This window comes from Sarcophilus harrisii, chromosome 1, assembly GCF_902635505.1.
Source record: "Sarcophilus harrisii chromosome 1, mSarHar1.11, whole genome shotgun sequence".
In the NCBI taxonomy this organism is placed as follows: Eukaryota; Metazoa; Chordata; class Mammalia; order Dasyuromorphia; family Dasyuridae; genus Sarcophilus; species Sarcophilus harrisii.
Genome location: NC_045426.1, coordinates 434,112,756 through 434,137,353, shown reverse-complemented (window position 1 = coordinate 434,137,353; position 24,598 = coordinate 434,112,756).

Genomic DNA, 24,598 nt, shown 5'->3' with positions numbered 1-24,598 from the left:
ACAAAAGAATAATTAACAGAATATTCTGAACAATTCACTGGCTATTTGCCATGTGCCATGATAAGGGTTGGAAGACAGGTAAATGAAAATTCACTTCAGAAACCCCCCCATTTCTTTGCTGTTTTTTTTTCTCTCACTTTCTCGGGATTTTGTGAATAATTATGCTTATTATGTCATTCTCTGCCTTTCACTCTTTCTTTTTGTATCTTTGTCAGTCGGTTTTTGTCCTTATTTCCCCCTTTCTTTGCTTTTGCTTCTCTGTCTCTTTCCATGTCTTTTTCTTCATATGTCTCTTTCTCGTTCTGTCTCTCCCTGAGTTTTTCTTTGACAGACATTTTCTCTGCCTCTCTGTCTATGTATCTGTCTGTGTCCGTTTTTTGCCTTTGTCACATCTTTCCCGTTTTCTTCTTGTTTTAAGCATGATAGCAATATGTATTTGCTCTTCTTCATGTAAACACCAAAGGAGCAAGGAAATTGAAATACCCTGTTGTAGAACTGGAAGGGGAAGTAACAAACAAAATGCAATTGGATTTCAGACAGCAATCTTAAAATGTAAAGTGGAAAATGAGATTAAATTTACACATGGAAAGAAAACATAAAGAACAGCCTTTTATTCTATGATGAACAAGAAAAAACGGAAGGAAAATGTTGCCTTAGTGAAATTAGTAATTTATGAAAAATGTCGATTTAAGTGGAAAAAAGAGGATAAATGTATATGCATAAATATATTTGTCTATAAGTGTATATATATGTATATATGTATATAGATAGATAGATAGATAGATTTACTCTCTCCATAGATGTATTCACACACATATTCATAGACAATGCTCTCTTGGCTCAAGACTGCCAAAAAAAAAAAGAGATAAAGAAAAAATTACACAAACATATACATGTGCATACCCATACACACATAATATACTCTGTAGCTCTGTGATTAAAGTTATGTTTTGACACTTAATAGCTGTATCATGTTGAATAGCTTATTCCACCTATTTTGGGGGTTCAGTTTCTTTATTAAAAGAGTATTATAATTACAACACATGCTTATTGTATTGTAAAATCATGTCAGAAATATTTTGTAAATCATAAATCATTGTGTAACTATTAAAAATTAGATTATTCATTGCTTTGGTGAGCATGAGAGACTGGAATGGTGTAATCAGAGGAATACTGACAATTATTTCACAACCAGCTCTTTTGGAGACAAATATCTTTAAAACATTTTGAACCTAATTTTCAATGCTTATATTTTCTTCATTTTCTTAAGTCTAGACACTCAATAAAACAATCAATCTAGGTTTGATTCAGGGTATTTTCCAATTTCCCAGATGTTAATATTTACACTGAAAATACAATAATTTTTTTCCAGAAACTGGTTAAAAGCTGGCTTTTCCACAGCCCTGAACATGTAGTGGGAAGAACAAATAAAAAACCTACTAGACTTAAAGTCTGAAATATCTCAGTCTGAATCTCAATCCTAAGATATTTTTCCCTGGATAATATTAAAGAAACAATTTCTTTATCTGTGACAATTGATAATTTCTTCAAATAAATGTCAAGCATTTTCAAGAAAAGTCGTGCCATAAAGACTACCTCAAAAAAAAATGGAATGTTAGAAATTAAGTCTTATGTTTTTGTGGCATAGATCATGTGTTTTTAATCCAATTGCTAATAAATCAATTTAATTATGACCAATTATTGAGGTTACCCAAATAATGATTAAATTACATCAGTTATGCATGAGCTATTTAGTGATTGGCAACCAGCCCTTTCTATAACCAGCATCTGTTCACCCAAAATGATTTTAAAAACATAATTTTTTTATACTTAAAATCAGTCATAAATAATCATTGTAATGCTATATTTATTGGGTACATTTTGTCTGTTCTGATGTTTCCTATACATATATAAGGTTTTATTTTTCTTTTTGTTATTATAAAATACATGGGAATATATATGTGTTCAATTTTCCTACTGACAAACCAATTTGATGTATCCTGAACTTCAAACAGTTTTCAGTGAAAGACAACTTGGTATTTGAATGCAATGGAATACAAATTTTCTCTAAGAAATATTGAACAGGCAAACTTCAGAAAATCTAGAAAGATTTACATGAACTAATGCTGAGTAAGGAGAAAATTGTAAAGAGTAACAGCAATATTGTGCCATGATCAACTTAGTTCTTTTCAGCAATGCAATAAGCTAAGTCAATTCTAAATGACTGACATCCTTTGGTTCTGATTCTTCTTTAACAATATGACTAATGTGAAAATATGTTTAATATGATAGTTCATGCATAACCTATGTCAAATATCTTGCTTTCTTAGAAGGGGGAGAGAAGGGAGTGAAGGAGAAAAAAATAGAAATCAAAATCTTACAAAAGCAAATGTGGAAAATTATCTTCACATATGATAGGGAACATTAAAATACTGTTAAGTAGGGGGAAATTCATTGAAGAAAAGGACTTAAATGCTCATATGCTGTGTCCTGATATTTATACCTTTAGTTGTGCTGGAGTATTCATGACTTGATGGACTATTCATTTCCATATTCTTCTATCCTCCAGTATGTATTGAAGACTATTAAAGGTCATGTTCATTGCTCTCATAAAATGTTTTAGCCATCTCATCCGCTTCCATTCTGTTTTCCTGTTGCCTACAATATTTTCTCACATCAGGATCTTTTCCCATGAATCCTGTCTTCCCATGATGTAGGCAAAGTATTTTAGCTCTAGCTTTAGTATTTGCTTTTCCAAAGAATAGTCTGAATTAATTTCTTTAAGTATTGATTGATATGATCCCTTTAATGTCCATGGGATACTCAAAATTTTCTCCAGCACTAAAATTTGAAATTATTAATAAAATTTGAAATATCTTATAGTCCAACTCTCATTGACACTCATTTCTAGTAGAAAAACAAATAGTCATATTGATTCTATGAACTTTTGCTGGCAATTTGATGTCTAAGGTTTATTAGCATGTTGTCTAGATTTCCTTACAAAGATATTTGATTTAAATTTCATGGCTGTAGTCACTGTCTTCAGTGACATTTGAGCTCATGAATATAAAATCTGAAACACTTTCCATTTCTTCTCCCTCTATTTGCTGTGAATTAATGGGATTTGTGATGATCCAGTATTTTAAAATCAGCCAGAGTCAGGAAGTCAGGATAAGGGAAAATTCTTGACCTTTATTTTTTGCAGAGGTGAAGGGGAATGGCAATATGAAGTGAGAACAATCACGAATCTGGCCAGCTGTGCCTCTGGCTCTCACACTCCACCCACCAAATTCTATAGCAATCTCCTATACAACACAGCCAACTTGCACTGAGAGTGGGCGGGGCCATTCTTTCTCCAAGCATATATTAATAGAGTATTGCCCAATTGCTAATTAGCCTCAAGTGCTTGGGACCTCAGTACAACTCAAGAGCTTCAGCCCATTACAGTATTAATTCCCATAATGGATTAATTACATTAATTCCATGTTTTTTATGTTGATACAAGCTGACTTTTGTATTTTCCTCTTCTACTTTCACCAAGAAAGTATGTGGTTCTTCACTTTCTACTGACATAGTAGTATCATCTACACTGATAAGAGTGCTGATATTTCTCCTGGCAACCTTAATTCCAGCATTTGATTCACCCAACTTGGAATTTTGCAAAATATGCTCTGCATATAACTTAAATAAATAAGGTGTACAGCCTTGTCATACTCTTTTTCTAATTTTAAACCAGTCAGTTATTTCATGTTTCATTCAAACTGTTGCTTCTTGACACATGTTCAATTTCTTCAAGGGACAAGTAAAATGATCTGGTATTAGAGATATTCCTCTCTCCCAGAAAAGCCACATGGCCTTACTTGCCATGTAACCTTTCATTTTGGGCAGGGCAGGACCTAAGAAGTAGAAAGGGTGTGGCCCCTAAGCTAGAAGGTTGTACCACATAAGGAACTGAAGAGGCTCCTTGTGGTGGTGAGAGGCATGTCCTCTTGCTATATCTCCTCCTTTGGTACAACATCATCTCCATACACTTCCTTCCTGGTGATCCACCTATGGCATTTTGCCGAGTGGCTTGGCACAGGCTATCTCGTAAGAGAAGTGGGATAAATAGACAATACTGAGTTGAATAGTTCTTTTGCTTCCTGCTTCACCTATTGAGATGACATCTGAATAAAGACAGACTGCTTGCACCTTCTGATCAGCTCATCTCTGTGCTTATCCAGGTGGGCTCCGAAGAGTAGTAAGTATGACCCTGGCAGCCTGCTCCATTTAGGAGAAGAGCACTGGGACAATCAGACAGAAATGGCACCCTAACAGGAATGTAAGGATTGAGGCCAGGGACCCCATTGGCCAGTTGTTCCAACTATGAGAATGGAGAAGAGACCCCTTAACCAGTAGAGTAAGAAAGAAACATGGAGCAAACTTTTATTAAGGTACTGGATCAGGAGGTGCCTTGGGAAAGAAGTTTATAAAACAGTAAAACTGGCAGGATGGGAGATTGATGTAAAAAAATGCCCGGCATTTTTGGAAACTACACAATTTTTTTTGCCCATGGATACAATATAATGGGCTAAATTTAGGTAGGAAATCAGATGGCCTACTATGACCAGAGAGTCCAGGGATTATCCCAGAAAGGCACTATCTAATTTACCAGGTGATTCGGGGTACCTTGAGAGGTGCCAGCCATAATCCCCTGAAGATCGATAATTAGTTGCAAACAGAGAAACAGAAGGAAAAGAGTACCCATACAATAGTACAAACTAACCTCTCTGAAAAAATGGTGCAGATGGAAAGAAGCAGTGGGGAAGAATCAGGCAGTGAATATAATGATAAGAAGAAAGATGGTGCCATGAGAGGAGGTGGGGGAAAAATGAGGGAGGAGAAAGTAAATAAAGGGAGAAAAATTGCTTTTGCCTCTGAGGCGTGGTTTCCTCCCCCATTCCCCCTTTCCTGAAGAAGAAAGTTTCCCATCTTCCCTCTATGTGACCTCTTATGGAGGCTTTGGGATTCCCAAACTGGGTTAGGATGCATGCTACAGAAGACAGCAGATGAAGGGGACAGGAAGTAAAAATCTGGTTAGATGCTTGCTCCATGTTTGAAAGCCAACAGGGAAAGATTGGGCCCCTTTAGAATGGAAGAAATTTAAGGAACTGAAAGAGGCAGTTAACACATACTGAGCTGATTCTCCATATGTTAAAGAGCTATTGGCCCTCTTAGCCTCCAGTAATACACTAACCCCAAATGACAGGAAGACTATTGCCAAAATTTGCCTTAAACTTGGGGAGTACCTGCAATGGATGACCCTATTTGCTGATTTGGCAAAAACCTTTGTAAGAGATATGCAGAGTCACACCTCTCAAGATGATTTCCACAAAGTGGTAGGAACAGGAAGATATGAAAAGATTGAGAATCAAATGCAAAATGATGCAACAATGTATGCGGCTGTGTCCCAATGTGCCCAACAAGCATTTAGCAAAATTCAGTCTTCTGGAAAAAAGGGGCCCTCAATGACAAAAATTAAGCAAGGCCCAGATGAACCTTTTCCTGATTTTGTGGCCACCCCTACAGGTGGTTATTGAGAGGTCCATGGGCAGAGGAGAGGCCTCCAGTCTCCTTATAGAGAAACTGTTGTGGGAAAATGCTAATAGGAATTGCCAGAAAACAATGCTTACTTTGAACTGGAAAACTGGTCTAGAAGAGATGATAAAAAAATGTGAACATGTCAGCTCTAGTAAATTCCAAATAGATGCCATTGTAGCTGCTATAACTAAAGGGGTCACAGTAGGAAGAAAGACTAAGGAGACCAACGTTTGTTACCAATGTGGAAGATCCAATCATTTCAAAGCCAAATGTCACCAGAAACAAGGGGGGACTCTCCCCAATATGATTTGTTTTCACTGTAACAAACCGGGACATTATGCAAAGGAATACTACAAAAATAAGTCCAGAAATGGGGTGAAGGGCTCCTCAAGGGTCCTGCAAAAAGCTTATGAGATGGAGGAAAGACATTCTCCAGTGATCCAGGCAGGACTACAGCAGAAGTATCTTTGGTTTCTGGTAGTTCAGTTTCCCTTTCACACTGGGGGGAATTTCCAAATCAACCCAGGACATACAACATTAATATCTACCAGGGGTCCTCAAACTATGGCCCATGGGCCAGATATGGCAGCTGAGGACATTTATCCCCCTCATCCAGGGCTATGATGTTTTTTTATTTAAAGGCCCACAAAACAAAGTTTTTGTTTTTACTATAGTCTGGCCCTCCAACAGTCTGAGGGACAGTGAACTGGCCCCCTATTTAAAAAGTTTGAGGATCCCTGAGTCCTAAATACTAAGAGCGACTCTTGTGGTAGGCTTGACATCCTATACCCCTGTCATAGTTCACACCACAGGCATTACAACAGAACAACCCCAAATTGTGATGACTAAACCACATGACACACCAGTATTTTTAGATAAAAGTGAGCTACTAGCAAAGTCACTCCCTCTTTTAGATGAGCTGGATTAGATGGACCAGATTCTGACATTAATTGGATGCAACATATTGAGCAAGACAAGCCTTGGGCAACTATATATATATATATATATATATATATATATATATATATATATCAAAGGAAAAGCATTTAAAGGTCTACTTGACACCAGGGCTAACAGGTCTGTCATCACACAGCTCTTCTGTCTCCCTTTATGGCTGGTTTGCACAGATGCCACAGTAGTTAAAGGCATTGGAGGGGCACAGCAAATCATGGGTTGCAGCAAGAGACCTGCCCTGGTAGTTTGTGGACAAACATGAAGTATTCTGACCCCTGGTTGCCACAGGGCTTAGATCTATGGCGTAGGTATACATACATACATATATATATATATATATATATATATATATATATATATATATATATATTATAACTTTTTATTGACAGAGCCCATGCCTGGGTTAATTTTTACAACATTATCCCTTGCACTCACTTCTGTTCCGAATTTTCCCCTCCCTCCCTCCCTCCCTCCACCCCCTCCCCTAGATGGCAAGCAGTCTACTACATGTTAAATGTGTCACAGTATTTCCTATGTACAATATATGTGTGTAGAACCGAACAGTTCTCTTGTTGCACAGGGAGAGTTGGATTCAGAAGGTATAAATAACTCGGGAAGAAAAACAAAAATGCAAACAGTTTACATTCATTTCCTAGTGTTCTTTCTTTGGGTGTAGCTGCTTTTGTCCATCATTGATCAATTGAAACTGAGTTAGATCTTCTTTTTGTCAAATAAATGCACTTCAATCAGAATCGTTGTTAAAGTATATAATGATCTCCTGGTTCTGCTCATTTCACTCAACATCAGTTCATGTAAGTCTCTCCAAGCCTCTCTGTATTCATCTTACTGGTCATTTCTTACAGAACCATAATTAATATTCCATAACATTCATATACTACAATGTAGCCAACCATTCTCCAATTGATGGCCATCCACTCATTTTCCATTTGGCGCCATTTCTTGACATTTCCTAAAAAAATTTAAACTTAGTATATGTAAAGACATATAGGCAGAGCCAAGATAAGAGAGAAAGCATTTAGTTGAGCTCTTCCAATATTTTCATCTGAACAACTAAAAATCACACTTTAAATCAAATTCTGAAGTAGTAAGCCCCCCAAAAGGTTGGAGTGAAACATTCTTCCAGCCCAAAATATGTCACAAAAAGAGATGTGTGACACAAGGGAGGAAGCTGACCAGGAGCCTACATAAATGAAACAACAGTAGTGAGACTAGATGGGGGCAACAGAACCAGGAGATAGAGGATAATGCCAAGCAGCTGGCTGATCTTTTAATCAATATTACTCTCTTCAATTTGACTTGTATTTGTAATTATGTAGTTTCGAGGTAAAATGAATTTTTCTGTGAAGAAAGGTACTTTTTAAAGTGATGATTGTTTTCTTAATATCTAGCATGCCAAATTTCATATTTTGTTGTTGTTCAGTTGTTGTTTTTTGTTTGCTTGTTTTATTTACTTGAGTCCAATTCTCCATGAACCCATTTTCTTGACAAATATACAGAGGAATAATCAAGAAGCAGAAGTCATTAGTATAAAGCAATGGAGAATGTTATAAAGATATTTTCTGAAATTTGAATACTCTAGCAAAGCTGGGGCATAAAGATGAAAAGAGGTAGAAATTTAGGCAAGAGATAACCAATAGAAATGTACTTTTAGGAGATGGAATTTATTTTGCAAGGCCAAACAAAAAGACCTATGTAATTGGATCACAGAGTAAAAATGAATACAATAACTTTAAAAGATTAGAAAGATAACTTTGAACACTTGATTTTAGTGGTGAGAGGAAACTACTGGAACTTAATTCTATGGAGAGGCAGAGCAACATAAACATACCTGAACTTTGAAAAGATCAGTTAGATAGATCGAGAAAAGATTGAAGTTGGAAGAGATTTGAGACAGGATGACCAATCAGTCAATAGGCTATTAAAATAATCCTGGAATTAGATGATGAGTATTCTCTTTAAGGTGGTGGAAATCCAGAAGAGAGGATAAAAGTATACATATGGGATGTGACAGAAATGAGAGTAACAGGATTTGTCTATGGTGAGAAATTGAATTTGATACCTAGGTTTTGTGCCTAAAAATGATGTTTCCTTAATAGTAATAGAAAAATTTCAAGAAGAAAGATTTGAAAGAAAAAATAATGAGTGTAATATTGGGTTATCTAATATAAGATGATGCTGGGGCTTCCACTTTGAGATATTAATAGATGCTACTGATTATTTTAAGGAAAAGTCCATTTATTCCTATACTCTCAAGTGTTTTTAATAGAAATTGATGTTGGATTTTATCAAATACTTTTTCTGCATCTATTGAGATGATCATATGGGTTGTGTTAATTTGGTTATTAATATGGTCAATTATACTGATAGTTTTCCTAATATTGAACCAACCCTGCATTTCTGGTAAATCCGACTTGATCATGGTTTATTATCCTGGGGATGATTTTCTGTAGTTTTTTTGCTAATATATTATTTAAGATTTTAGCATCAATATTCATTAGGGAGATTGGTCTGTAATTTTCTTTCTCTGTTTTCAGCCTACCTGGTTTAGGTATCAATACCATGTCTGTGTTATAAAAGGAATTTGGTAGAACTCCTTCATTGAATATAGATTTAGAAATGGACAAGCCAGTTGGTCATGAGAGCATAAGAGGAGCTTAGAATGTCGTGTGTGCCTTTTCTGCCATCTTGGCTCCACCCCCAACACATTTTCTTTTGTCCATTATAAATATTAAAAACAATTCCAATATAGTCAAACATTATTAATTTTTTGAATACGAGTTATTTCATTACTCTTCTTCCTCTCAGGACATTATTATTTCTACACTAAATATATTGTTTGCTAACAGCAGAACCTTAGCTTATTTAATGCACAGTGTTTCTAGTAATGTGAACACAGAAGTTCTCCAGAAAGACAGTCATATAGAATAGAAAAATCACTGAATCAAGCACCTAGATATTCTGTTGAGCGTGACTTTTCAAATTCTATGTTTTATGACCTTGTGGAAGTTGCTTAATTTCTTTGAATTTCATCTACAAAATGATCTGGCTGGGAGAGGATTGTGGGAATATGATGGAGTAAGTCAGAAAATTCTAATCCTTCAGTATTTCTCCCATAAATTAGATAAAATTCTACCTCAAGACAAACATAAAGCCATAAAAACAAATATGAGTTGAAGCAGAATTTTGGCCCTCCTGGTACAATCAGAGAAGATCTGAAGAACCATAATAGGACAGAAATATGGTAGAAAAACACGTCCAGAGTAGTTCTGTCTGTACAACAAGAAAGAACTGTAAGGCTACTTGGGTAGGGAGACATTCTTGACCCCAGTGTAATGTCCATGTCCTAGAATGTGTGGAAGATAGGACAATATCTGCTGATAAAAATGCTAGGCTCAGCAGTGCTGCTGAGGCATTGCACAGTGTAAGAACTAGACTGCACATACTTTGTGAATGCAAAAGCACTAAAACACAAATGTGCTGGCTGTAGATTCTTCTAGGAGGATGAAGTTTCAATTTCAATTACAGACTACAAGGTATAACTAAAGGAAGATCTGACATCAGAGAAATCATTCCACACACTCCAGAACTAGACATGATTACATAAACAATTTGCTATAAATAAAAAAAAAAGAGCAGGCAAAGGAGAAAGAACCCAAATATAGAAAGTTACTATGGAAATAGGAAAGACTAGGGTTCATCTTCAGAGGAAGACATGGAAATTAAAAAAAAAAAAAATATATATATATATATATATATATATATATATATATATATATATCTACCCCAAATTAATGTTAAGTGATCACTAATTCAAAAATATCATAAAATCAAAAATATTTTAAAAATAAAATGAGAAACTTTATACACACACACACACACACACATACACACATACCATACAGAAGAGTCCAATAAAAACAAGATTATTAAAAAAAAAAAAGTCAAACAACTAGTTAAAAAAAGAAGAAGAAGAAGAAGAAGAAGAAGAAGAAGAAGAAGAAGAAGAAGAAGAAAAACAGAATCTTAAAGAAGAAAATGACTCCTTGAAAATTAGGTTTGGAAGTCAGCAACATTATAAGAGACCAAAAGTAATAAAACAAAATATAAAGAATGGAAAAAAAATGAAGATTGTGAGACATCTCATAAGAAAAACAATAAATCTAAAGAATAGATTAGGAAGATAGGAACATAGGAATAATCAGATTATCTAAAAGCTATGATTCTTTTTAATCTTGATAAAATAATGTAAGAAATAATTAAGAAAAATTTCCTAAAGTGTTAGAATAAAGGGGGAAAAGTAGATATAGGAAAAAAATCAATCACCACTGATTGATTCCTCATACCTGATTTTGATTCCTCATGAGGAAATCCTTATGAGACTCTGGTAGATAGCATTTTTCCAATTATATATATAAAAGGAAGAGAAAAGAAAAAAGGAAAAGGAAAATGAATAAAAATAGAATGTTGAAATGGAAGAAATCTTAAAAGTACCTAGTCCAATGAGTTTACTGTTTTTTTTTATTTTAAAAATTTTATTTTTTTCTAATAATAACTTTTATTTTCAAAATATGTGCAAAAAAAGTGTTCAACATTCACCCTTGCAAAACCTTGTATTCCACATTTTTCTCCCTTCCTTTCCCCAACCCCTCTGTTAGACTTTTCAAGTAGTGTAATATATGTTAAGCATTTTCAGTCCTTCTATGCATATTTCCACAATTATCATGCTGCACCTGAAAAATCATATCAGAAAGGATTAAAATGGAAAGAAAATAAAAAGCAAACAAACAGCAACAAAGATGAAAATACTATGTTGTGATCCAGATTCAGTTCCCATTGCCTTCTTTCTGGATGGACATGTCTGTCTCCATCACAACACTATTGGCATTAGGATAAATCACCCTATTGTTGAAAAAAAGCCATTTCTATCAGAATTGATCATTGCATATTTTTGTTGTTGCTGTGTATGAGATTTGTTTATTCTATTCACTTCACTTAGTATCAGTTCATCCAAATCTCTTCAAATCTATCTGAAATCATCCTGCTGACTTTTTCTTATAGAACAGCAACAAAAGCCCATGAATTTCAATGGAATTAATGAAAAAATGCAAATGAAGGTGGCCTACTAAAATTATATTATAAAATAGTGGTCATTGAAACCATTTGGTTCTGGCTAAGAAATAGAGTAGTCAGTCAGTGGAATTGGATAGGTTCATAAGACAAAAGAGTCAATGACTAGAATAATCTAGTGTTTGATAGACACAAAGAACAGCTTTTGGTATAAGAGCTCACTATTTGAAAAAAAAAATAGGAAAATTGGAAAATAATATGGCAGAAATAAGGCATTGACCAACACCTAACACCCTATACCAAGATAAGGTTGAAATGGGTCCCTGATATAAATATAAGAAATGATATAATAAACAAATTAGAAGAAAAAAGGAGAGTCTACCTCTCAGATCTATAAAGAAAGAAGGAATTTGTGGCCAAAGAAGAACTAAAACACAATATGGATTGCAAAATGGGTAATTTTGATTTTATTAAGTTTAAAAGCTTTTGTACAAACAAAATCAAAGGAGACAAGATTAGAAGGGAAGCAGAAAATTGGGGAAAAATATTTTGCATCCAAAGGTTCTGATAAAGGTCTAATTTCTAACATATATAGATAATTGACTCAAATTTATTAGAATACAAACCATTCTCCCATTGATAAATAGTCAAAGGATATGCACAGAAAATTTTCAGATGAAGAAATTAAAACTATTTCTAGTCATTATCGGTCAGAGAAATATAAAATTAAGACAACTCTGAGATGTTACTACATACCTCCTAGATTGGCTAAGATGACAAGAAAAGATAATGAGGAATGTTGGAGGAAATATGCAAAAACTGGAACATTAATACATTGTGGGTAGAGTTGTGAATTTATCCAACCATTCTGGAGAACAACTTGGAAATATGCACAAAGTGCTATCAAACTGTGTATACCCTTTGATCAAGCAGTGTCTCTACTGGGCCTATATCCCCCAAAAAAAGATCATAAAGGAGGTAAAAGGACTCATATATGCAAAAATGTTTATAGTGTTGAAGAATCGAGTGGATGCCCCTCAGTTGGAGAATGACTGAATAAGTTATGGCATATGAATGTTATAGATTTTTTTATTGTTTTATAAGAAATGACCAACAGGATAACTCCAGAAAGACCTTGAGAGACTTGCCTGAATTGCTGTTAAGTGAATACAACCAAGAGAATGTTGTATACGTCATCAACAAGATTATGCAGTGATGAACTCTGAGGGCCATGGCTGTTTTCAACAAAGAAGTGATTCAGACCAATTACAAATAGACTTGTGATGGAGAGAACCATCTCTCCATGAGATCCAGAGAGAAGAAAAAGGGAACTGAATGTGTATCAAAACATATTATTTTCACCTTTATTTTTGTTGGTTTCTTCCTTTTTTTTCTTTCTCATTTTTTTTCCTTTTTGACCTATTTTTCTTGTGCAGTATGATAAATATGGAAATATGTATGTAAGAATTGCAAATGTTTTACATATATTAGATTACTTGCTGTCTAGAAGAGCAGATGAAGGGAAAAGAAGTAAAAAAAATTACAATAAAAGATTCCCCAAGGTTGAATATAGAAAATTATCTTTGTATTTTGAAAATAAAAAAGCTTTATTTCAAAACAGGGCAATGAAGTTTTTGACTAAATAGTTTTCTTACTTTTAATTTTCTTTATTTTTGCTTTGTTTTTCAAAATTTCTAATGTGATATTTAATTACATATTTTAAATTCATTATTTATTTATCTAGATTTTTTTTGATTGTAAGCCCAATTCATTGACTCCCTCTTTATTTTATTCATGTAATTATTTAAAGGAATAAAATTTCCCCTAAGAACTATTTGGTTGTATTTCAAAAGTTTTCTTATGTTGTCTCATTATTGTTTTTCTTGTAGTAAAATAACTGATTGTTCCTGTGATTTGTTGTTTTAAACCACTCATTCTTTAGGGTAAAGTTATTATTTTCCAATAATTTTAGTTTTTCTTCCTATGGACCTTTATTACACAAAAATTTATTGCATCATGGACTTGCTGCATTTATTTTGAAGGTTTTATGCCATAATATATTGTCAGGTTTTGTATAGGTGAGAAAAAAATATTACTTTCTATTCCCATTCATTTTGCTCTAGAAGTCTAACATCTAACTTTTCTAAAATTCCATATGTCTCCTTAACTTCTTTCTTGAGTATTTTGTGGTTACATTTATATCGTTCTGAAGAGTATAGGTTGAAGTCTTTCATTATTACAGTTTTTCTCTTTATTTCTTCCTATATTTCAATTTTTATTCTAAGAATTTGGAACATGTAACACTTGGTGCATATTTCTATTGTACTGACAATACTTCATTCTATGGTATCTTTTAGCTAGATGTAATTGTCTTCTTTGTGACTTTTAGTTACATCTAGTTTTATTTTGTCTGAGATCAAGATTGCTTATACCTGCTTAAAATATTTTTTTTATTTTATTATACATTGCTTTATAAATCATGTTGGGAGAGAAAAGTCAGAATTAAAGGGAAAACAATGGGAGAAAAAAACAAAATAAAACAGAAAAATGAAGTGAAAGTAGTATGTGTTGATGTAATTCAGTCGCAATAATTCTTTTTCTGGATGCAGATGGCATTTTCTACTTTGCTCTCCTAATTTGTTTATAGTATCATCTTTTATGCCCAAATCCATTTTGACTTTATTTTGATATGGAGTCTGAGATGTGGGTCTATGCTAAATTTCTGACATATTATTTTCCAATTTTCTCAGCAATTTTTGTCAAATAGTGAGTTTTTATTCCAAAAGCTGGAGTTTGGGGGTTTATCAAATAATGATTACTATAGGCCTTGATTATTAAGTCATGTGTATCTAATCTATTTCAGTGATCCACCACTCTATTTCTTAGCCTAAACCAAATGATTTTGATGATTGTTGTTTTATTATAGTCTCTATACTGTACCTATAGAATATTCCAAAAATACTTTATATCTGTATCCCAAAGAGATCACAATGGAGGGAAAGGGACCCTCATGTCCAAAAATGTTTGAAGCAGCCCTTTTTGTAATGAACGGGACTGGAAAATGAATGGATGCTCAGCAGTTGGAGAATGGCTAAATAAGTTTTGGTATATGAAAGTCATGAAATATTGTTTTATAAGAAATAATCAGCAGGATGATTTCAGAGATGGCTGAAGAGACTTACATGGACTCATACTAAGTGAAGTGAGTAGAACAAGGAGTACATTGTACACAGCAAGAACAAGAGTAAAATATGATCAATTCTGGTAGACTTGGCTCTTTTCAACAGTGAAATGATTCAGGCCAGTTCCAGTGATTTTGTGATGATGAGGGCATTCTGCACTCAGAGAAAGGATTGTGGGAACTGAGTGTGGATTACAACATAGTATTTTCACTTTTTGTTGTTGTTTGCTTGCATTTTATTTTCTGCCTCATTTTTTTTTTCTTTTTCATCTGATTTTTCTTTTGCAGCATGATAATTGTGGAACTCTATACAGAAGAATTTTACATGTTTAACCTATATTGGATTACTTGCCATCTAGCAGTGAGTGAAAGGAAGGGGGAAAATTATGGAACACAAGGTTTTGCAAGGGTGAATGTTGAAAACTACCTATGCATATGTTTTGAAAATTAAAACCTTTAACAAACAACAACAACATAAAAAACCCAAAGTGTATTGGTATTGTTTTGGATCACTGAATCACTGAGAATTAACAAGTCTTTCTTAGCTGATTATTGCACGTTTGCTGTTATTGTGTAGAATGTATTTCTGGTTCTGCTTGTTTTGCCCAGCATAAGTTCATGTAAATCTTTCAAGGACTTTCTAAAGTCAGCTTGTTCATTATTTTTTATAAAACAATAGCATTTTATTATCTTCATATACCACAGTTTATTCATCCTTTCCCCAGTTGATGGGCATCTACTCATTTTCCAATTCTTTGTTACCACAAAAAGCTGCTACAAACATTTTTGTCTATGTAGGGTCCTTTATGCTTTCTTTGGGTTAGATACCCAGTAGTGGCACTACTGGGTCAAAGATATGCACAATTTGATAGCCTTTTGGACTTAGTTCCAAATTGTTCTCCAGAATGTTTGGCTCATTTCACAAGCAACAATGCATCAGTGTCCCAGTTTTCACATATCTCCTCTAACATCTTTTCCTGTCATCTTAGTCAATCTGAGAGGTATCAGGTGATGGGTCAGAGCTGTTTTAATCTGCAATGCTCAATATATTTAAAACTGTCAGTAAGCATCATATACAATGGGGAAAAACTGGAACCTTTCCCAGTAAGATCTGGAGTGAAGGAAGGTTGCCCACTATCACCATTATTATTCAATATTGTATTAGAAATGCTAGCCCTGGCAGTAAGAGTCAAGAAAGAGATTAAAGGAATTAGAGTAAGCAATGAGAAAACTAAACTATCACTCTTTGTAGATGATATGATGGTACACTTAGAGAACCCCAGAGATTCTACTAAAAAGCTATTAGAAATAGTTCATAAATTTAGCCAAGTTGCAGGATACAAAATTAATCCCTATAAATCCTCAGCATTTTTATACATCACCAACAAAATCCAACAGCAAGAGATACAAAGAGAAATTCCATTCAAAATAACTGTCGAGAGCATAAAATATTTGGCAATCTGTCTACCAAAGGAAAGTCAGGAATTATATGAGCAAAATTACAAAACACTTACCACAGAAATAAAGCCAGACCACAGGAAAAAATATTAAGTGCTCTTGGATAGGCTGAGCAAATATAATAAAGATGACAATACTCCCTAAAACAATCTATTTATTTAGTGTTATACCAATCAGACTTCCAAGAAAATATTTTAATGATCTAGAAAAATAACAACAAAATTCATATGGAAGAACAAAAGATTAAGAATCTCAAGGGAATTAATGAAAAATCTGTAATGCTCACCATTTTAAAAATGTGTATTTCAAATTGGGAACAAATGTTTCTTTTCTTATTCCATGTCCCATTTCTATAACAGAAACAACACATATATTGCAAGTGTTGATATACATTTATACACACACACACACACACACACATTAATAAAAACCCATATAATTTTTTTTAGCCTGTCTGAAAAGTCCCTTCCATTTTCTATCTTATTGTCTTCCTTTTCTTCCTCTCTTATCTCACCATATTTCTTTTCTTTTTCATTTTTCTTCTTTTTACCTCTCTTCATTCTTTGCTTGTATTAATTTGGGAAAATTTTCTTTCTCCCCTCCCTCCAGACCAGGTCTCAGCTATTTAATCATAACTATCCAGTGGTGATTTTATAGTTTCTTAGTAATATATCCATTGGGCAAATATGATTTGTTTCTAGTATAGCCAAGCAATGTATTTAATATAGCTCTAAACAAAACTACTGTCTCTCTTCTCTTATTCTAAACCAAATGTTATGCAGAAAGTAATGAGTTATTGATAGTCTTCTTTGCTTCAATTGCTATCTAACCTTGATCTCTTAAGGGGTGCAGTGTCAGTCAAACTGAGACTTGTTGAGATCTTTAGCTTAAAAATGCCAAAATCTCCCAATTCATCTAGGGCCATGTCCAGGTGACCTGATCAATATCTTGCCACTGGACCCAGATAGTTGTGGGAATGAAAACAAGAAAGGTGATTTTGCACAACTCTCCATCCTTAAATTCCCTTGCATGCCTTGGCATCACATCCCTGATGTCATGGTCCTCTTCAGGAACAAATGACAAACAACAAATCTTTGTGTAACTTATGAGACCTAGGGGATTTAGGGTATTAAGAATGAAATTGGGGGGAGTGGAAAGAGTTGTAGGTCCATTAAGGAGGGAATGTTCAGGTAAGAGAAGTGAGAAAGAGCAGAAATATCTAACCTATGGTGAGGGCATAATAGAGTTGTGTGGAAATTCACAGACTGTTTAATTTAAGACCATTATTTTAAAGGGAAGAAAACTGAGGCACAAAGAGGATAATGTAGTATAACTGGCAAATTCATTCATTTGAGGAAGATCAGAATTTGAATCCAATTTTAAATAGTATTTATATTGCCTTGAGCAAATCATTTCACTTCTTCTAACTTCAGTTTCTTAATTTGCAAGCTAGAGATATTAAGAATAGTTGCCTGAAAAGATGGTTGTGGGAAACAAAAGAAATATTTTTTATCAAGTACTTAGAATACATTAAACACTATAGAAATGTGGGGTATGTTATTCTACACTTGATATAATATTGCTCTTACCAATTCATATAATTTAAGACTTAAGAATTTAAAACATTTATTAGAGATCATCTTTAAAATTTCCTGCTTTTATAAAAGAAGAAATTTGAGCCTATGGCATTTTAAATAACTTACCAAAGATCACTCACCTTTGCACATGAACAGAAGCAAGGATTTTCATTAGAAATCCTATGTTCTTTCTGCTAGAATATGGCTTTTTAACATAAAATTCTATTTCCTTTAGCCTTCTATTAAATATAAATTTTTATATTATGGTGAGTTCAGATAATACAATACATTGTTATTTCAATGTCTAAAGTTATTATTATTATCACCTTTTTTTAATTGAATAACTATGTTGTTGTTGTTATTTTTTCCCCACTTCAATATCTGTGTCATATGTGTTTGCTCTTTCCCCCACTTCCAAGTCAGATGTACTAAATTACAAATTTCACCTCTTAAAGAAAAAACAGAGAGACAAACTTTCTCAGTCAGATAATTATGAATACAAAGGTTGTAGGTAGTTCTGCTTACAATGGAAAAAGCCAGTTTCTAAAACTTGTGGTTTTCAAATACCAATTCTTTTATCTTCAAGAAGCAAGTCACTTGCATTTCCTACATGTCCCCACCATTGCTGCTCTGTACATATATACAATCAATTAAATTTCTTTTTATTTGTTTAAAAGTTTATCCTTGTATTCTTTCTGTTTCCCTCAAACTTCAAATTGAAACACTCTTAATCAGATTAGCAACTTTCTGCCATATTTCTATACCTCTTTGTCTTTATAAGATCACATAAAAGAAAAAGAAATTTCATGTAGATCACTATGATAAATGAACCATGTATTAGAAAACTGACCAAAACTAAAAAAAAACAAAAACAAAAACATAGTTGTTTGAAGTCACAGGTAAGCCAATAAAGCTTCTAAACAGTACTATACATACATATGTATGCTTATATATATAAAATATTAAAGTACTTGCACAATTTTAATGAATGATGAAGAACTCCATGGAAGAAATTAGGTATTATATATTTATATAATGCATGATGTTATTAAAGAGAAGTGTTCATGAGTAAAAATAAATTTAGAATTTTCCTGCTATACATCTATGCATATATGACATTTCATCAGTGCAAGCTCTACATTTATTTATTATTGATCTTCAATGACATTGCTAAGAAAAGTAGGTGTCAGGTAGTAGCACAATAATAAACAAGGACTAATTGTTTAAAAGGAATACAAAATATTGAAAGGTCAGGTGTTACTTTAAATTATACTGCAATATCTAAATTTATCAGCGATGTTTGATTAATAAAATCTTTTTCATGCTGTTCTTTGTATAGTGCTGATAATGTTTACTCATTTTTACAATATAAATAGAGTAAGACTTTACAAAATCAATATAAAATATAAGATAGAAATATGGATTAATCAACATTTCAAAAAATTTTGGACTTCCATTGATTTTCCCCATCTTTTTCTAAATTCTTTGACTTAAAAGTCTGTTAGGTAGAAGAAACAATTTCATTATTATGTATCATCAATGGCAATGCTTTCCATTGAAAGATCCAAACCAATGCATTTTAGGTTGTATAAAATATTAAATAAAGAATAATGTCAGACCTGTGGAAGGGGAAGGTCTTTATGACCAAAGCAGAACTAGAGATCATTACTGATCACAAAATAGAAAATTTCGATTATACCAAACTGAAAAGTTTTTGTACAAACAAAACTAATGCAGACAAGATTAGAAGGGAAGCAATAAACTGGGAAAATATTTTTACAGTCAAAGGTTCTTATAAAGGCCTCATTTCCAAAATATATAGAGAATTAACTCTAATTTATAAAAAATCAACCCATTCTCCAATTGAAAAATGGTCAAAGGATATGAACAGACAATTCTCAGATGAAGAAATTGAAACTATTTCTAGTCATATGAAAAGATGCTCCAAGTCATTATTAATCAGAGAAATGCAAATTAAGACAACTCTAAGATACCACTACACACCTGTCAGATTGGCTAAGATGACAGGAAAAATAATGATGATTGTTGGAGGGATGTGGGAAAACTGGGACATTGATGCATTGTTGGTGGAGTTGTGAACAGGTCCAACCATTTTGGAGAGTAGTTTGGAACTATGCTCAAAAAGTTATCAAACTGTGCATACCCTTTGATCCAGCAGTTTTACTACTGGGATTATATCCCAAAGAGATTATAAAGAAGGGAAAGGGACCTGTATGTGCACGAATGTTTGTGGCAGCCCTTTTTGTAGTGGCTCGAAACTGGAAACTGAATGGATGTCCATCAGTTGGAGAATGGCTGAATAAATTGTGGTATATGAAAATTATGGAATATTACTGTTCTGTAAGAAATGACCAACAGGATGATTTCAGAAAGGCCTGGAGAGACTTACACGAACTGATGCTGAGTGAAATGAGCAGGACCAGGAGATCATTATATACTTCAACAACAATACTAGATGATGACCAGTTCTGATGGATCAGGCCATCCTCAGCAACGAGATCAACCAAATCATTTCTAATGGAGCAGTAATGAACTGAGCTAGCTATGCCCAGAAAAATAACTCTGGGAGATGACTAAAAACCATTACATTAAATTCCCAATCCCTATATTTATGCACACATGCATTTTGATTTCCTTCACAAGCTAATTGTACAATAATTCAGAGTCTGATTCTTTTGTACAGCAAAATAATGTTTTAGTCATGTATACTTATTGTGTATCTAAGTTATATTTTAATATATTTAACATCTACTGGTCATCCTGCCATCTAGGGGAGGGGGGGGGTAAGAGGTGAAAAATTGGAACAAGAGGTTTGGCAATTGTTAATGCTGTAAAGTTACCCATGTATAAATCCTGTAAATAAAAGGCTATTAAATTAAAAAAAAAAAAGAATAATGACTGAGTAGTCAAAATGAATAATTTACTTTCTGAATAAATTGTAATGTCAAGGTAGAAGATTTTGTACTTTCTTGTCCCTTATTTTGTAAATAAATTTTATTTCATTATTACATGAACAAATTCATGATCTTATCAGTGTGCTTATTTCCTTTAATGGTGCCCCAACATGAGACATAAGAAGCAGCCATGCCCAAGAGCTTTTCTTGAGTAGGATCATCCCAGAGTTCCTTTGGTAATCCACAGGAAAGAAAAGGGAGAAGAGACCCAGTAAGACTTTTTTAATTGGGGTAATTAAATGGGCCAACACATTGAAGGGCCTAGTCAAGAGACTGATGAGAGACTAAAGTGTCTGTTCTGACTATAGTCTTCTTCTCGGTTTGAAAGTTTGCCTCCATGACATCTCACAAGATCAACACCTACTATAGTATTTCACCCTACAAGTATCCAGATGGAATAGTGCTGCTTGCATTCCTCAGTGTCCAGACTCAGATAACAGCAAATGCACAAACTTACTGACCATGCTATGGGGGGAGGGGAGATAATCAAGTCTAAAACAAAAAATGGGGAATTGTTAAGGACCATGCCTAGGTGAAGGGGCAGATCAATTCTCTGAGAGCCTCCACAACTGTGAATCATAGCATCTGAAGGAGTTGCAAAGCAGTCTTTACTGACACAGATGTTGCTTGTGGATGGGGAATGAAATAAATTGGAGGCAGAGGTAAGAGGAAAGAGGTCAGACAACCTAACTGCCTCTTAGTCTCTTTGTATCATCATCCTCTCACATGAAGAGCTCCCTTCTACAGGTCTAAGTTATACCTCCAGCAGCCACTGGCAGGTGGCTCCCATATCACAAAACTTTAACAATTTAGATCAAAATCTACAAGTGTGTCTCAATCTTCTGTGATTAATTTCCATATATTTGCACAAGTTAGTCACAAATTATCCACCTCACCTGCTTCATTTTCCATAATTTTATTCATGATACCCAAATGATAAAATTGCTAACAAACTCTGCATTCATCCCTTAGAAAACTGCATATAAACATACTTTATTTGGGCATATTTTGGCCTTGTTTTTTGTAATAATATTAGAGAAGATTTGATAGTAGTATGACTATTTAGAAAGCTTGTTTCAAAAAGAAAGATCATAATTTTGAGTATCTACCAAGAAGAAACAATGCAATTGATATCTATCTTTGAATTTCTATATAGAATTACAGGGCAAATGGATATTATTATCAAATTAACTTTCATTGTAATATCAGAAAACATAGTCAATCTGATTTAGAATGGGATCATATTTCTTCTCAATTATGTTTAATTCAATGGAAGAATAATTACATGTGAACTAACTAGCATAATTTCCTACATATTTTTCAACATTCAAAAATATTTGTTGAATGGAAGTATACTAGAGAAAATTTTCCTCTTTCTGTAAAATATTATAAACTGTTCTTGATAGTGATGTTAACAATGCAGAATAACAAGGATGGATTAAATGCTACTTGTAAAAAATCAAATCTACATTTAAGGCAATAAATGTTAGGGAGGACACTATCAGAAAGTTATTATTTTAACAGAATAAACTAAATATATATGGACACTTTCTCCCACCTTTCTATTTTTCCTATTTTGATATATGTTGTTAGTGATGTTAAGATTAATTATCTACAATATCTCTTCAATTATTTGTTAACACTCTTATTGGGAAGGCAAAAATTTTTAGAAAAACTTTCCAAGAAAGATAAGTAACTATGATTTTGAAGATACTTTTTTAAAAAATAGACAGGTAGTACTGCTTGTGATCACTGAAAATTATAGCAAGAGGGAAAAGATAAGGGATGGAGCAGAGAGGATAAGAGAAGAATCCTTGGAAGAGGGGTAAGTTGAGTAATAGAGGGTCAAGTTATCAGATACAAGTAAACAGATACTTCCTTTAGTAAGGAAGAATAGTATATAAGAAATATACACAAATATAAAATAATGATCAGGAATAGAATTTGTTATATAAAAAACAGGGATAATAATCATGATCTTGGACAAAGTTAAGGCTAAAATAGATTCATCAACAAATAAAAATAGGGAAAGTAGACAATATATCATCCATGTTAACCAACATTGCTTTAAATTGTTTAAAATAACTAGACAACCTAAGACTGGAATATTGTTGTGGTGTAGGAAATGATGAGGTGGTAGAGTTAGAAATACATGGAAACATTTAGACTTATGAAGGATGATTGTATTTACCTTCTGAGAAAGAGAAGAGACAAATAAGGATAGTATGGTCTTATATAGATGTGCATGAAGCTATATGTATATGTATATGTATGGTCATAAATATCTATGTTTATATGTATTTATGTATGCATATATTTGGGTATATGTATATGATATACATATTTGGGTATATGTATATGTACGTGCATGTGTGCATATAGTTGTTCTTCATTTTTGAAGAGGAACAAAAGAATATCAATATATTAGAATCAAGTTAGTGTGTCCAACTGGGGCTAATTAGACCCACATGAGCTCTGAATGCTCTGCCACAAGTGAGATACAAATAGTATCTGAACATTCGAAGTGGATTCTCTAACTTTGTGCATCTCAGATTTCTTCTGAGCTAATTCAATTCTTCTTTGCTCATAAAGCATAACACCTTCTTTGATGAGGGCATGCCATTCTAGGCAGTCCTATGCCAATGTCTACCATGTCATACAACCAATTCAGAAGTTCTTAAGAGAGACTTTGAGAGTATTCTTGTATTATTTTTTCTGACCACCTTGAGAACATTGACCCTGTGTGAGTTCTCCATAAAATAATCTTTTTGGCGAGCATACTTTTGATATGCAAACAATGTGTCCAACAAAGTGGAGTTGTGCTCTTTGCAGTAGCATCTGAATACTGGGCAGTTAAATTTGAAAAAAAGACCTGGGTTTCTGGTATCTTTTCCTGCCAGGTGATCTTTGGAATCTTCCTAAGATAATTCAAATGTAAGGGATTCAATTTCTTGTCATGGTACTGGTATACTGCCTAGGTTTCACAGGCATACAATGTCAGCACAAAAGTTCTATAGATATTCAGTCTGATAGTTTAATACCTCTCCTCTCCCACATTTTCCTTTAAAGCCTCCCAAACAGCTAATTCTGGCAATGCATCTGTCAATGTGTCACTCTCATTATCAAAGTGTACCTCCCTAGACAAGATACTACCAAGATTAGTCAATTTATCCACAGCATTCAAAATTTCACCATTTGCTGCAACTTATAGTTCCAAATACAGATCACATAGTGATGCTGGCTAATAGAGTCTTATTTGTTAGGTCAAAATAAGCACAATCATCAGAGAATCAATACATCTTTTCCTGCATTTGTTTCAGATGCTGCCTTGAGTGTACAATCATCACAAAAAAGTGATGCACCAACACTTCTTCCAATTTAGTTTTAACTTGTAGTCTTTTCAAGTTGAAGGATTTACTCTCAGTGGTGTATCTGACTTTGATGTCAGTTTTGTCTTTATTGAAGGCATTTGACAACATGGCTAAAAACATCATGCTAAAAAAGCATGGGAGCAGGATACACCCTTGTTTCACTCTACTGGTAATAGGGAAAGCTTGAGAGCATTGTTCACTGACCAGGATCTGGGCAAATATACCATCATGGATTTGACATACTATATTGATGAACTTCTCCAGGAAATAAAATTTTCATAATTTCTCATAAGCCCTCATGATTGACTATCAAAGGCCTTTGTCAAATCTACAAATGCTGTGTACAGACTTGTGTTCTGTTCTTGGCATTTCTCTTGGAATTGTTGGGCAGCAAACACCATATCAATTGTTCCT